The sequence below is a fragment of the Mastigoproctus giganteus genome, chromosome 3 (assembly GCF_048544385.1).
Source record: "Mastigoproctus giganteus isolate SK-2022 chromosome 3, ASM4854438v1, whole genome shotgun sequence".
Classification (NCBI taxonomy): Eukaryota; Metazoa; Arthropoda; class Arachnida; order Uropygi; family Thelyphonidae; genus Mastigoproctus; species Mastigoproctus giganteus.
Window position 1 is genome coordinate 50,311,054 of NC_143577.1, and position 17,095 is coordinate 50,328,148.

The window sequence follows — 17,095 nt, forward strand, 5'->3', positions numbered from 1 at the left end:
GTGGAATAAAAGAGATTAAAGAGGTAAGGTAAGTGGAGAAATGCCATGTAGAACTGAAACTTTTTTAACATCAAGATTGCTCAGAATTCTAACGTTCGTCTGTCGGAAGACCACGGAAGTGGAGTATGCCTGGTACGGTAGGAGGTGATTTATCAAGATCATCGATACAAGAGTTGGAAGAAAACTAAAATAATAATAAGTCAGATTTATCGTTAGCTCAGGATCATTAGAACCATCAAGATGGTTCTATCGCATCCTCAGAAGTGAAAGAATAGATGGATATATAGAAAATACATATGTGGCAAGAGATCAATAGGCTCGACTACCATTTGGACAAGAAACAGGATTTGAGTTTGAGAAATCTATTGTTGTTGTTGGAGCATCAGCGCCTACAGCCATATTGCACAGTGTTTATTGTCTGTAGATTGCGAGTGTTCTGTGGTGCCGGATAAAAAAACTCGGATTTCCCATCAGAAACACCATGCTATCCTCGCCTAAAACAGACTAACTCAGCCATAAAAATTCCTCCCGTCATCGACGCGACCCGAACTTAGGTCTTTTCCACTCAGTGTGGGAGGGCGGCCATCCTACCAACTGTGCTAACCACGAGAGCAAGAAGTCTCTGACATGGAACAGCAAAGTGGACATATGCACAAGTACCACCTGTCAAGCTAAAGGAACCATAGATACAATAGTTAAGGCAACTGAAATGAGTGGTTATTGAGGCCGTCACTCATCTCAGCCAATAATTGAGACTTTGTCAGAAAAGGTAGAGCTTGGTAGATTGTAGGTAGAAACGGACTTCATATATATCAGTTTGAACTATTCATGGTGCATTGAGAATATAAAGTAAAAATGAAGGAGGGAACACGTATGAATTAATTAAATTTCTGGATATGCAGTACATACAGCAAGAATATACCCAGCTCCTTGACTTAAACTGGTCTCTACAATGTCCCCCGCATGCACATTTCTCTGACTCAATCCAGTCACTAAAGAAAAGAAAAAAAACAAGAGGCGGCTCAAGTTCACTCACTTGGCTTTCTTTTCCGTACTTTTTTCCTCCTACAGCGGACAAAGTAGAGACAGCGAGATTATACACTAGCTGATCCGTAAGCCTCCTAAAGAGTTATCAACAGGCTTAATCCGACAGACTATCTAGCGGTAGTACTGCGAAAATCATTTTAAAACTGTACCCTCGTATAATGTTGTATCTCTTTATGAGTCTGGGAAACGGATGCCGGACCTTTGCTCTTGAGACAACATAGGATTGACTACTTCAAGCAAATATAAATAAATTTCGAACATGTGCAAAGCGATGGTATTGCATCGGTGATGAGCGTCGTCTACCACCTGGTATTGTCTGGTAACGCAGAGAGTCCTCTATAATCTGATGGTTCACATCTGGGTGGCCACCTCCAGTTTACCAAATGCGATGTTCTGATCTCGCACATGCATAGAGGAATTCAATCCATTTGACTCACAAGCGGACCTGAACAACAGTTTAGACCAACAGATAACAGCTCTAGGGGCCATATCTAGAAGAATGTCTGTGACAAGCCATAGGGATCTAATTCTGGGTGATGTTTTTAATTAAAATTAAAGAAAGAATATTTGATATTAGTTCATCGCCAATTTTACAGATCATCACTTTAGGGCCTTTATTTACAATTGTAAAAAAGTTTACTAAATAACGAGCAAAAAGTTGATTTTTATATGGACAGCATATCGGGTAGCACCACACTTCTCTTCAGAAGACCATTTCCATGTCGTCACGTTTCCTGACTTTAATTGGAACATATATCAATTTTTAAGCAGCGAATGTTTGCAAGCCAGGTCCGTTTGCTGCTTTATTACTACGCTGAAGTCACAAAAAGAAAGTTGGAACATGATACACCTAACTGACAAGCAGTACCGACAACTGATACATTAAACAGGCATGAAACCTGTATTCGAAAGAGGCGGAACCGTCAAAGGCACGCTACGAAATACACGTTGTTATAGCGAAACGACCGTAATCATTTTAGTGTTAACTATTTAATGAATGGTCGAATACCCAACGTCAGTTGACATTTGGCAGAGAAGTAGATTAATGTACAAGGCTTTACACGGTTCATACTGTGACTGCTAGGTAATATTACATTTTGAAATAGTGCATAACTTCGTCGCAATTAAAAAACATTATCTTAATTATTATAAATGACAGGCAGTATATAGCCTATATTGTATTTCCTGCGTATCTTTATTAGTAAAATTCATTAAGCATGAAGTTTACCAATTAATTAAAGACAGGTGTATATTGAAAGACTTTTTTTAATAATAAGGTAGTTTCCTATTGGTAAATGGATTTGACGTCTTTTTTTTACAACATCCTGAGTGACAGCGCTTATTAAATGATGGATACTTTTAGACTGGTGACTGAAAGCAGTTTCATTGAGACAGAAGTGGCGTTTGAAGAGAAGTAGGGCATCTATTATTGTGGTGCCCAGTGGCGCATTATACCTTCGTGGGGCCTAAGACAAAATGGAATTTGGGGGCCCCATCTAAAGGGAAAACTAATAAAGAACATTTTCAATTTCATTTTATTGTGACAACAAAACAAGCAAATTATATGACATAAGAACTAAATATAAAATTTCATCAAAATCACTAGAACCATTTTTGAAAAAAAAAAAAGCGTAATTTTTAAATTAATCTTCAAGTAAAGTTCATTGACCTTGGCAGGTAGAAAGTTCAGTTTCCTATAAAAATCAATTAAAAAATATTAGAAAACCAGCAATGAGTTTTGAAACAGTTTGGATTTCTAAATATCATAACTAATTCAAACAGTTATACGGTTTGAATTAGTTATGATTTTAATAAAAGTTATGATTTTAACAATTGCTCCAACGTCCTTGCCACAGTTTTACCAATTCTATCCATAGACGCTTCCTTTCCTTTTTGTAACTAGCATCACAATCTATTTCAAGTGACAAACAGTTATATGGCAGTCCCTTTCTTAGATGATAACTCATAAATAGAAACACCGAGTGAAAATCCAGTGATAGACGGCCTGTCAAAACTTGTAGTGCCTCAGTAGACAGTTCGACAGGCCATACACATCTTCAGTAGAACTGATCGCTGAATCGAAAAGTTCTTTAGCACATTGAATTTATGCAACGCGGAGCCTATCCAGATGCATACCCCACAAATTCCAGGAAAATACTGTTGTTGTTATGGGGGTTTGATGGCGCATAAGCTGCTTTGGCTATAATGCACCTTCAGGAAAATGCAGTCATAAAACAAGGTGTTCATACTCCACGTGAGCCGTGGTACATCCCTACAAAATATCAACCAGGAGTTTAAGGTATCGAAAGGGATTCCAATCTATTTGTACCATGCAAGGCGACAATTGGAGTATCGTGCTAATTGGAACCATGGCGTAGATCTTGATCTGAACCCTACAGGGTAAAATGGAATCAGATGAGGGGCAGACCAAAACGTCCCACATCGGTAGCTCAACTGGTCGCTGTTCTACAGGAGAAATGGAAGACTATACCCACAGCGGTCTGTTGTTTGTTAGTGGAAGCCTGTCCAGGAGGATGGGGTGTGTCATAGAGGACAAAGGAGACCGATATGCTATTGAAGGGAGTGACAGTGACGTTAATGTAAAACAGAGTGGCGTCAGTATGAAATGTGTGTACGGATACTTTGTAGACGATAGTGTATAAATACAAATAACTGGGTCATCTCCACACTCGTCCACCTTTATTGGTACTGCTTTGATCACGTGACTGGCGGAGAGGCAGGCAATACCCTTACTCTCACAGTAGACTATAACTTACTTAAGTCCTTGAGAATGACGATAAGCCAGGAATAGACTCTAATTGGAACTGTTCTCTTGTGTTGAAATATTCTTCAATGGTCGAGAATCTTAGTTATCCTTTCTCTACTTTTCTAATTTTTAATTTCACTTTTATAATTAACATTTTAGATTTCAAGATGGCAGTCCGTATTCTTTTTTCTAATTCTTTCGTATATAAAGTCTATCTGGTGATATTCGAGCCCTTCTGTGAAAGCAATGTGGGTCATGTTAACTGTCAAAAATTTAAGGAATGTAGAAAATTAAAAACTTGGGTTGGGTAGAACACGCCAATTTGTGATGGACTTTGGTTTACCTCTCTACAGCGAATAAAAGAGCCAGCAGATATATTTATATATTTTTTTAATTTTAGAATTTCATTAACTGAAGCCACATAGGAAGTGAAACGGCTCCCCCTGTCTGTTATCAGGCTTTCTACAAAAGGTACATAAGCGAATTAAATATTATTTAAACCTCGAAGCCCCTCTCCCTACCACGGGTATGATCATATTCTCCAAAACGAATTATGGAAAAAAAAAGTACTGCGTTCAAAGAACTAGCAACTTCATATTGGAAAATCGAAGTGAATACTATATATACGCGTCCTTACTGTACATCCTCATATTACCCTATTTCCAAGAGGAGAAGAAAAATTAGCTAAAAATTGGCTGTATATTCAATATCCACTTGCTGAATAATTTTAATAAACAACACGACTCGTCAAAGGCGAATTACTGTTGACATTCAGTTTCTCTCCACGGCTACAGATGTAATAAAAGAGTATATCAGTGGATGCTGATTGCAAACAGCTACGTTTGGAGAGGAACACGCTACTGCTCGTCAAGTGCGTTACATTAGTTTACAAAGTAAATTTTTGTAAACAACAGCACATGACATTCTTTCTTCCAATAGAAGTTACACTTTGAATATCTGAAACTGGTAAGAGCAAAACTAGACAAAAATATAGATCAACTAAGAAGAAATCATGTGACTTCACTTCGGCATTATGGTATGGTAGGCCGGACAGTTTGGTTTTCATCGCTTGTGCCAAAAACCCTCAATCACACAATTTACAGACACATGGGTAGATTAAATAACTTTCCGGGTGATTCTAATGAAAGGTTTTTTTTTTGTTTACAACTGTGACGAAACAGGGCTCTACTATAAACTTCTCCCAAACAAGTCACTGGATATTAAAAAGGTGGCCGACAAAGCGGGCATGCAATCTAACAAAGAGAAAATTACTGTTACTGTGAGTAAACAAGACTGGAAATCACAAGCTAAAGCCATTGTGCATTGGTAGAAGTCGTCGGTGCACGTCAAATTTCTGCCTGTAATTTATAAAAATAGCTTCACTGCTTGGATGACGAGTGATATTTTTCCTTCATGGATTGAAAATGAGTTTGTGCGATCGATGAGATAACACTCGCTTTCCAAAAAACTTGAAGAAAATGCCCTCTTACAGTTGGATCGCTGCCCAGCTCATCCTTCGGCTAATGGATGAGCTGGGTCTGAAATCGAAAGATGGCAAGATTAGAGTCGCATTTCTGCCAAGGAACCCCACTGCACTAATTCAGCCCATGGACCTTGACATTATTTGAGCCTTCAAAGCCTGATGAGCTACTTGCTAGTGTTATGACCTCAGAAATTCACGTTTTAGAATTTCTTAAATCATTAACATGGAAGGAAGTTGCATATAATACTGGATTAGCGTGGAAGAAAGAAAGATCAATAGCAACTGAAAACTGCTGTAAAAAATAAATTGGAGAAGACGAGATCACTAATAACAACCTTAAATTAGCAGATTTTCAGGACAGGAAGCAAAGGGTGCTTGTGACGTCTTGGTAGCAGACTTGGAGAATTTGACCAGGGGAAACTCCGGTTGCGCATTACCTGAGCGAGGAAGCAATCGCAGCCTCCATGAACACTGGGAAGTCAATCGACAAACGGAAGGCCAGTGACATAAGGAGTGTGGACGAATCATGTAAGGAAAAAGCACCAGTAATTAACAAAGTGCCTGAAAACATTAATGAGGTGATGGCATGGTAAGAACCAGAAATTATTAAAAAAATAATTTCTTATTTTTTTAATAACTTCGTCATTAAAAAAATAAGAAATTCAATCGATCCATAATCGATTAGCGCAATGAGAATTAATAAACCTTTTGAGAACATGTTCTGTTCATGTCTGTCTGCCTTTTCAGAGAAACATGACGAGTGAAACCTGTTAGACTGGTTTACTTTCATGTCTTTTAATCCCAATCAAACTACACGCAATACCTACAATTGTACATCTTTTCTAGTAAACCATGAAATTTTGTTTTTAACTACTCATATTAAGAAGGGTTTTGTTTTCTCATAGACAGTGGTGATTATGCTCTATATCCCTCCCATTCCACGTAAAATTATTGGTTGCGCTTTTGGAACTTGAGAAATAATGGTCGCGTAAGAGGAAAAGAACATGAAAACTTTATTTATTAGGTTTTTTTTTTTTGATAAAATGTATAAAAGAATTACATTTCCATCTCTCGTCGACCTGAATGAGGAAATCTGTGTAGGACAAAATAAAAGTAGAGTATTTATTTGTTCAAAGTTCTGCAACGAGCTTTTTCTTAGTTATGAACAGTTTACGGCCACCCAGAGACAAAAGACCCAGTCTTTAGATTCAAGGAAAGTTGGAGCTTTTACTTCGTTCAGCGAGTTAAAAATTCCTATCAAAAGTCACATCTAATTTTAAAGAACACAGCATTACCAGTGTCAGCTCATTTTCTAGGTTAGCAAAACCAATTCAATCTTCTGTTTATGTTCAAAGAAGTGATACAATAAAAATACCCTTTTTCCAGACAAAAAATAATATAGTCGTGCATTACCATGCATTTAAAATTTGAAATTTAAGATCATCTTACGGTCTCCTCTTCGTGAGTTTTGTATTTGAATAAAATCACACAATTTTTGAACTCTTGTGATTGCAATGGTGTTTTTAAGTCACATGATAATTGCTTGAAACAATGACAGAAAATATACAAGGACCAAAGAAGTAGAGATTCCATACTGTTGTTTTTTCATGGACTGGTGAAAAACCTTGATTTTCAATTCTAACCATTCACGCTTAGAATTTTCATAATGAATAGGTGGAAAATGCAGAGTTCTCTTATTGAACTCTTCTTTATGAAGAGTTTAGAAAACAGGATCTACATAAGGATTTACGCTATTTAGAGCGATACGTACCGATGCCTCATGATTTTGGTTGACTCGGAACAAATGTTAAAGCAACTCAACTGGAGACCAGGACGGCCTTTGATTATCATCAATTTCATAAATTTCTATAATGCTTCAATGAGTCATCGTATTCTGTTTTACTTCTTTAAAGCATTCTTGAATTCCACAAACAAAGATAGTCTTATCCTTGTCCTAATTCTGCTTTCGAATTCATCACAAAGATATTCAACTAGGTTGAGGTCGGACTTTAAGCTGGCCATTTTCAGTGTTCTGATGTTATTCTCTTCAGTCCATGCGTATCATAAAAAAGATGTGAAACGCATATGGTGATAAACGTAATTTACTTTTACTGACTTGCTTATGATAAATTAACAGAGGCTAAGCCAATTAATCAAAAAGAGAATATAACAGCTCTCATACAGGGCGACTATTCACCATACTATTTCCAAAAATAAAAATCCCAAAGAAAAGACTGCTTTGTAGTTTGGCAAACTTCAAATTTTTCTCACCAACAACATAATTACTTTGTAGAGAAAGGTGTGGAGATTTGGTTGGCAACAATGAATACACTCCAGCTGGTGTGAAAAAAATGGCCGCGTACAGCATTAAACAAAAAGTTTTTACAGAGCTTCGGTGGCGTGATGGACCAACAAACCAAACAATTTTGAGGTTAACAGATCAATTTGAGAGAACAAGTAGTTAGTAGTGTGTTACACGAAAGGAAGGGTCATGCGGGCCGACCATCATGGTTCACAAAGCTTGGAAAATCTTGTAGCGAAGCCGAAGGAACAGTTTGTGTAAAATTTCACAACAGATGAAATCTCCTACAGCACGGTAAAGAAGATTTATCGAAGTGATGTGTCTGCATATCCTTACAAAACTCAGCTCAGCCAGCCACTAGCACCAAATGGGAAACAATGGAGTATTCAGTTTGCCGTGGAATTCAGTGCACTCAGAACGAGAATCTGACATTATAAACATAGTTTGGTTTTCTGAAGAAGGGCACTTTTCATTTAGACAGTTTATGAAAAATTGATAATCCATTACATGCACAAAAGGGGCACTGCATTTGGAACCACTCTTTGCATTTGGCATTTTTGAGACAGTGTTTGTCAATGGAAACATAAAAGTGGCGTCTACCTCAATGTCATTAGGGATAATTTTGTGCCTTTTTTGTATGGCTATTGCATTGACGTGGATGGCAACTGGTTTCAACAAGATGGTGGGAGATCCCAGACTGCAAGATTTGTCCTGAAGTTCCTGGGTGAAATTTTTGACAACAGGGTAGTTTCTAGCCTCTACCCTGAGGTGTATGGCAGAGGACTGGCGTGGTCTTCAATGTCATCTGATTTATACCCATATGATTTTTATCTCTGGGATTACTTCAAAGACATTGTTTTAGAAGAGTCCATGAAACAATCTTTGACGAACCATTCTGTGTTCGGAGGAAAAGTCGTTGTATATCGTTTGCAACTTCGCACTTTGACTGCTACACATTACTAATATATGTGGAGGACACAGTGAACGTGCAAACATGAATTTCGCAACTGCTAAATATAATTGAAGTGTTAAATTCTGATTCTAAACAACATTTTATGTTCTTCAGATGAATAAAAAAATCGCCCTGTATTATATTAGCTACAGGAGAAATGCAATAGCAAAGGACTGTGATCCCCACCGTACATGTTTAACCCTTACTATTTCATTTTTGAAATTTTTGCCACCCCGTCATCTACATTTATACACTTTTCATCCCTAGAAACTGACTCTCTGTTAGTTTCGACAGAAACCTAAGATACACCTTGGCGTTTCTTTAATAGCACTTACTGTCATTCTTATTTTTGCTATTACAGTTACATCCTTCATTAAATAATTCGCCGTGAACTTCTTACATAATAATGACAGACAAGGAAATAAATACACAGGCAGCAGGAAAGAGGTGGTGAGTTTGAGATGGGGTCTCTAGCCTTTCAAACAAACTGCCTGAAAGAAGACGAGACTATCCACACTATCCTCCTCTTCTGTTTTAGCTGTGTGGAGATCCAAATTTCGTTAGTGAGGTGGCAGTCAACAAGATAAAACTGCATATGTTTTGGTCAGGACGGTTGGACATGTATATCGGTAAGTCAAAGTGTCAAAATGCGAATTTAAGAAAACATGTAAATAAATGAAAATGCAAGAATGAAATATTTTATTTTATGTTTCATTTTCCATATTTCATTTTATGTTTCAGGCAAGAATGAAAATAGCTCTTAAGAGTATTTTAGGGAGTGTGCTTGGTAGGGATGTCACTGGTTACCAGCGGCATATATTTATTTGTGTCATGTAAGTTGTGATGTAAACAAATCTTATCCTGCTAAAGTAACAGGCTAGAAAGAGGCCAGGATATAACGAAATTCCAAAGGAAAACTGACATACATATGCACTTTCTTCAATGTATGGGCTTCCTGTTTTTATTTATTTATTTTTTATTTAGCGTTGGGAAGATCAAAATGAGATTTTCTCTATATGCAGTTGCTATCAATGCAATTACCTGTATTTTTCATAAACTTTATACATGAGAGAAATTGAAAGAAAGGATTACAGTAAACCTCATAAATCCGCCATGCTCGGGAACACAGAGAGTTCCAAATTTTTGAAAATGCTGCTTTTCGAAGGTTATTCATACAAATTCAAATTATTATATTAGGGTTACCCGTAATTGATTACATAAACGCGTATTTGCGTCTTTCTATCTACTCCTGAGACCGACTAACTCAGCCAAGAAGTGAAAAAAGTCCATTAAAGTTCCTTGCGTCATCGACGGGATTCGAACCCTGGCCTTTTCCACTCTGTGTGGGCAGGATGGTGACAATACCACTGTGCTACACGCGCAGACGGTTATTCATACAGCCTAAGTATCCAAGGGTAATTCGTCATTTTTACTACATAACACAGTAGCTCTGATCCCTATAATCTCCAGACAGAACGATATTCACAATCATTAAGCCAAAATGTTAATCAGTACTGCCGGATTGGACCTGATATTTACCTAATTGGACCAGTATTGGACCAGATATTTACCTAATAAATATTTACCATATATTTACCTAATAAATAAAGGCAGGTTCGAATGCTGCCTCCGGGATGGGCGTTGCGACTGCCCAATATTTTTAATATGGAGTATGAAGTGTGATACGACTTCACCAATTGAATCACCCTAAAAATTAAATAACTACGGTATTATTAAGTGCTATGCTATGCTATGAATGAACAGTCTAGGAAATGCGTAAAACAAAGAAATTGATATCTGGAAATTATTAATGGAACATAATGCATAAATTTGGAGCCTGTAATGCTTTTTCTTTCTTTCTTTCTTTTCTAAGTCTGGCCAGCCTATATTTTCCTCTGCCCTCGCGCTGTTGACTACCCTCAAAGAAATACTCAAAAAGAACCGGATTTTAGGTTCTACTAAACTCCGATTACGAGCTTGAATGGCTTCCAAAATGTATGGCTCACGTACGGAATGCTCTTCCCTGAGACTGAAAGATTCATGTTCACCATCCAAGACCAGGTAGTCAACACCCAGAAACTATAGAAAATACATCACCGAGGAGCCTGGAGTGTAAGATGACACATGTCGACTATGCCACCTGGCCTCAGAAACGATCCAACACATCACCGCAGGATGCAAGGTGATCACCCAGACTTTGTACACTCGTAGGCACGAACAGGTAGCCAGGATAATACATCAGAAACTGGCAAGGAAATACCAGTTGATCAAAGAAAGTGTACTGTTTTACAAATAGGAACCTCAGGCAGTGCTAGAGACTCCAACCAACAAGTTGTGCTGGCACCGCGCCATTGTAACGGCAAGACAATCCCGCACAAAAGACTGGACATAACCCTTGTGGACAAGAAGGAAACGGCTACCTATCTGATTGACATAGCGGTGCCCAACACCGGCAACCTCCAGAAAACCCACGAGAAAAAAAAAAAAATCGGGAAGTATACGAACCTAAGACAGGAAATCAAAGAGATGTGGCATATGCAACAAGTAACGACCATCCCGATAATCGTGTCAACCACAGGTATGGTGCCAAAGACCCTACACATGTCGATTATGCCAGGTGGCATAGTCGACATGTACATAACAGCCTAGCCGCAATAGGTCTCCCAGAAAACACCTACAAGGAACTCCAGAAAGTCGCAATCCTGAACACTACACCTGTAGAATAGTCAGAGAGTTCCTCGATCAACAGTAACACCAGACATAACAACTACCCTACGTACTTGGTAGAAATACCCGTCACGGTGGAACTCCAATCAGAGATAAATATTATAAGAGCAATAATAATAATAATAATAATCAGAAGAAAGTAGAATTAAGCGCGTACATTTTGCAAAAATTCTTTTAAAGTTTGTAATAATAATTTATAGCCCAATAAATCCATTTTATATTTGTTTTCACAACGTAAACGGTTGACTTAATCCTCTTAAGTTCCATGAGATAAAATTATCCGGGGAAGAAATAAAAAAACTACACATATATTAAAGTAATACTAATAAAAGGGATTCCCTTAATGAGTGCACTGCCTTTCTGACACAATGGGAGAATTCGGGTTTTATAAATTTAAATGTAGACAAAGAGTTGCCTGTCAACTCTTTGTCTACATTTAAATAGTCGTAAAGCAATTTATTTCTGCTGATTTTCCAGAATACAGAAAAAGTTTTATTTTAATCCATTTTTTTTATCTATCATTACCAAGACTACAACTTATTACTGCTGATTCTTTAAAACAACAATACAGAGACACCGCTCATTGACCTGTGTGCCTTTTATATTAAGGACTACGTTCTTAGATTGATGTGGCCTTCTTGTTTCAGCCTGCAAGGCCACATCAAACCACGAGAGCGTGCTCGGAAAGAAGTTTTTTGCCTTCTTGAATTGTTTAGCACGAAAGTACATAAACTTTATCATTCTGAGATATCATCGATATAGCCAAAAGTAAAAATAAATATTAAAAATAAAGACTTTTTTTCCCTTTATATTTTTATAGGGATATCAGATGATTCTACATTGTCATAAAATTAATGTCTAGGCCATAGTTGCTTCAAATACAGTTTAGCACGAAGGTACATTCACTTTATCAGTATTTTAAATAAATTTCTGAATGGAAAACTTATTAAATTAAAGAACCCTGTTAGTGTGGAAGTCTACAGTAAGTAGACAAAATAATGGAAGCACTTATAAATAAGCTTTAATCGTTTAGAGAGTTCGCCATTTTATTTCGGCAAATTAACAAGGTCGACAAGCATTATCGAGAGCATCTACTTTTCAAAAGAAAAAATTTTATTACTTTTATGAATGTAAATGAAAACCATATCTTCTTACATTTAGGGAAATTTCAGTTAATAAAATTTAGATTCACCTGCCTGTATGTGTGGGTGGCGCAAGTCACTCTGACCCCATTCACACCGAAAAATGCGAGTTCACACCGCAGCAGAAGTACAATGTTCTTATTGCTAAAAAAAGAAAAGTTCTATTTATACTCTGGGCAGGACCATCTACTAAGCTACAGGAATTTACAAGTAATCCTTACGTGAATTTGAACCATAGTCAACTTAAACGCGTGTACTAATGCACTGCCGTTTAACCACACATTTTTGACCCAAGTGCCCTGATATCTTTTGAATCTGAATCATTCGCGTAAGTCATGCCGTTAGAAAGATAAAGTATCGGTTCAGCTAATACCTGGCAATGATTCATATCTTGCATGTTCACCATGACTTGCATACTTCCAGAAATTTCAAATGAAAGAAAGGATGTTTTCACACTTGCGGCTCGAACTACTATAAGTAGATAATCTTCCTGTTGATACAAGATGCAATAAACGATGGAGTAAACTCTTCTGACATAATGGACACATCAAGTCCATTCTTCACACATTATTCATTGAAGAGTTTACAAGGTAGAAACAAGAGTATTGTCGTATTTCTTTATATCAAAGATGGATGGGACACAAGGCGTGAGTAACTCTGTACTTTGGACCACTTGGCTACTGTCGTAATTGAAGTAAAATGAGAAAAAAAAGAATTTATGAGTTTAAAAAGTAATTCTTCAGTTAGTATTATTTATTTATTGTTTACACATTTGATACAAAAAGGTTTAAATTTTTATTAGTAGATAATTTATGACTATTTAATATGGCCGCGAAAATTTATTCTTCCCAAAGGGTTTTTTTGGATGGAATATGTTACTGCCAAAAGTTAGGGAAAACAATCATGCACAATCAAAAAGTTTTATGACAGCGTTGCATCTAATGTCATTACCACGATGTCAGATCTCCAATCATAAATATTTTGTAAAATTTAAACTACGAATTAAAATTTTGTTAAAATTATTTAAAAAGTTGCGATAAGTTTTCAATTCAAATTTTAATATTAAACAAAATTAGATATTACGTATGAGGTTTGATCAAAAAGTTCTGGGACTGACTTTGAATCTAAATAGCAGCGTCGTAGTTACGACTTGTCGCAACGTGTTCAGTGACTCATCTAGCATAATAACGTATAATCACCAGTTTCCTGCAGTCACTGTGAAATTGCGCAAGTTTTAATATCTCAAAAAGATTCCTTAACACTACTAACAGTACCTCAATAGGGAGGAAGGAATTCGTGCATAAAGAAGACAACATATCTCAATGTTTCCAACTGCTTAAACTTCTTCAATGAATTTGCGGATCACTTAGTAGACCCTCAAAACTTTACATAACGCTGGCATAAGAAATTACATTACATTTTGTTTAATAAACTATCATATAGCTTCATATATTTACGAAAAGTTCAACGAATCTGCAATTGATGGTCATTACATTTTCATCAATAGAAATACCCTGCTCCGTGATCAGTGCACCATCTATCAATAGTAGCACTAAATTTATAAGATAAGGTATACCATAGGATGTGGCATAAAAACTTTTAAATAATGAGCGGTTACACAGCTAATCTAATAACAATTCAGAATTTATAGCATTCATTTAATTTCTGTTATTTATTCATTTTATACCTTTTTTTTTTTTATTTTTTTCCACTGCTGTTATAAATTAGAACGATATAGTATTTTAGAGGAAAGAATACACATAGAGACTCATCAATTTTTTTTCTTCCATTTCGAGTCAATGTACAAGATGAAAAGAGTGAGAGAAAAAAAACTGAACCAGCATTAGTAGAGAAGTTAGAAGACAAAGCCATCTACCATCACCTGCAGTGAGCGATCAGAGAAAAAACTAGATACCCAATTACAAAAAACAGTCGGGAAACTATAAGATGGAAGCTTATTTAGAAATACTATATGCCAAACACGATGAAAGCCCTTGAAATGTCAAGGGCAACTGCTTGAGTTGAGTTTCATGAAACTTTTCCACTGAATTTGTCCATAGATGGGTAAGCCAGAATATCACCAGTGGATCGACACTGACAGAATCCATACTGCCGATCGTTGATGGAAGGTTTCTAGACAGTTTAAGAGTTGGCGGTTAATTGATTTCTTCATTACTTTAGAAAGAGTAGAAGGAAGTGCAATGGGACGGAGGAAATTTGTTACCCGTTTTAGGAACTGGCTTGATATGAGCAAATTTCCAAGCGGAAGATAAAACACCTTTGGAATAAGAAAGTGAGAATTTTTTACTGTTAACTTACGAGGCTACGAATTAGCATCAAATTTGTTTCAAGTTAAGGGAAAAGTGCAACAGAAACCCACGAAATGTTAAGAACAACTATTGGAGAAGACTGTGTGTGTGATTCGAAGACTTAGCAATGGTTCGCAAAGCTTAAAGAGTGCCGCTTACCCATCGAAGATGATCCCCGCCCTTGTCAACTTCTGAAACCAATGATTTAATCGCTCATGTTCCTGATCTGATCAGAAGTGGTCAAAGAGGTTTGAATATCTACAAAGTTGTTAATGAAATTGAGATTTCTTTTGTGTCATGTCCACCAATTTGAAACAAAGGTCAATCGTTTCAATGGAACACTCCGTCTTCTCCAAAGTCCCCCCTCACTCCAAAAAAAAAAAGAACGCCGATCTCGATCAAATGCAAAGCTCATGCTTATCATATATTTTGACTCACAGAACAGTGTTCATTATGAATTTGTTCCTCATGGCCAACGAGCGAAGTTGGGATAATGCATAAGTTAGCATTAGCATTAGTAGAGGCATATGATGCAAGAAAGCAAGCTTATTCAGCATCAGCCAAAAAAAAAAACACACCACTCCCATTTCACCCCTCCGTTAGTTCAAAATACCTGTCCAGTTGAGCCTTAAATTTGTTTAGGCTATCAACTTCAACAACAAGTGACGGAAGTCGGTTCCACCAACCGACCGGTTCCACCAACAAGTTCTGCGACGATCGGGAAAAAACGACCAGGAAAGTTGACCTTGGGAAATTGGGGCTTGCATCATGACAATACTCCTGTACACTCGACGCTTCACAGTCGAGAATTTCTTGTGAAGTATTATTCCTTGACGCTATTGTTTCTTCGCCATACTCACCGATTTTAGCTCACTCCCTTTATGTTGTTGTTTCACAAGGTTAAAGTCCCTCCCCTCGAAAAGTCAGTGATTTCCTCAGTTATTACTGAGAAAATTATTCAGAAGGCGACAGATACCAAAGAGGCCTATCATAAATTCTTCTAGAAGCATTGGAATCGATGTGCACTGTGTCAAAGAGACTACTGTGAAGTCGATCCGTTCAAATAGATGGCAAACTATCATTTTCCAAATATTAGTTCAGTCCTCGAACTTTTTGATCATAATGCACGCCAATAGAGAGTTTTTGTTTATACAGGCCTTTATACACAAAAAAAAGAAAAAAAAATACAGTGTAAGTAATCAGAAACTAACGCAAAATTTTTCATTCATGGGATGAAAAGATGTCCTGTTCCCAATAACGATGAATTTTTTTTTTTTATAATAGTGCCATCTTATTTAGAAGTTACATGAAAATTTTACGTTGCCCACTCGTAAGTGATACTTTTCTTCAATTTTATTGTTGTTGTTGTTGTAGTAGGGTTTTAGGAGCATCGGAAACTAAAGTCATGTTGCTCCATGTATATTGTCTGTAAATTGCGTGTGTTCTGAGGACGATTTTCTGTTTTGCAGGCCGAAAAATTGAGTTTTCGGGAGAAAAAACCATGCTACCATCGCCTGAGACCGACTAACTCAGCCACGTTGTGAAAAAGTCTCCCCTCCCCAAAAGGGACTTGGGTCTTTTCCACCCTGTGTGGGGAGGAAAGTGATCCTACCAACTGTGCTACCCACGAGGGCTCTCAGTTTTATTAGACGTTGATCGAGTTGAGTAAACAAGGAAATAATCATTGATACCACTGGGACTAAGACACATATTTTCATATCTGTTAATGTTCTCTTTTACAAGTGACATAATGTCGACGTTATATGGATGTCACTTGTAACGTTTCAAATTAAAACACAGTGTAATAAGGCGTACTGATTCACCACCTGTTTCCAACGGACACGATTTTGTAACGCATAACAGCCATGTGAATCAAAGCACAGACACTGTACGTTTCTAAAAATAACTGTGTCAGTCACGTGTTTTCACAATGCGCATGCGCTGTTTCACCTATCGCATTGGCGGTTCGGCAAGGTGTTTCCTGTTTTTAATTTTTCAAAATCTGGTCTTTCTAATCTGCTCAGTAACGTGATATGAAATTAAGTTTATAGGGATAACATGAACTATTTTGATATTAAAATAGTAGGTCAATTCTATAGTGGTAGATAATGATAAAAAAATCGTTTTATGCGCAATACAATAGACTGTATACATTCATTTCGATTATCAAAAAGCATTTTTAATGGCGTCTGTGCTGTTCTTTCTATCGTAAAGAACAGGAAAAGAAAAACAGAATCATAATGATTCTGAGAGTAGCCCGATAGCTCATTTGACGAGAGTTTTTTTACAATATTCAACGATGTGTAAGAACAAGCAATGTTTTTTTGTGTGGGGGGAGGAAGAGAAAAAAACAAATTCGAAATAAA

General features: G+C 37.0%; 1 protein-coding gene across 1 annotated transcript in view; it reads right to left on the minus strand.

The window, feature by feature from the left end:
• Window positions 1-17,095, minus strand: part of LOC150087946 (nuclear hormone receptor FTZ-F1-like) — a 171,829-nt gene that overhangs the window by 149,531 nt on the left and 5,203 nt on the right. The window lies entirely within an intron of this gene.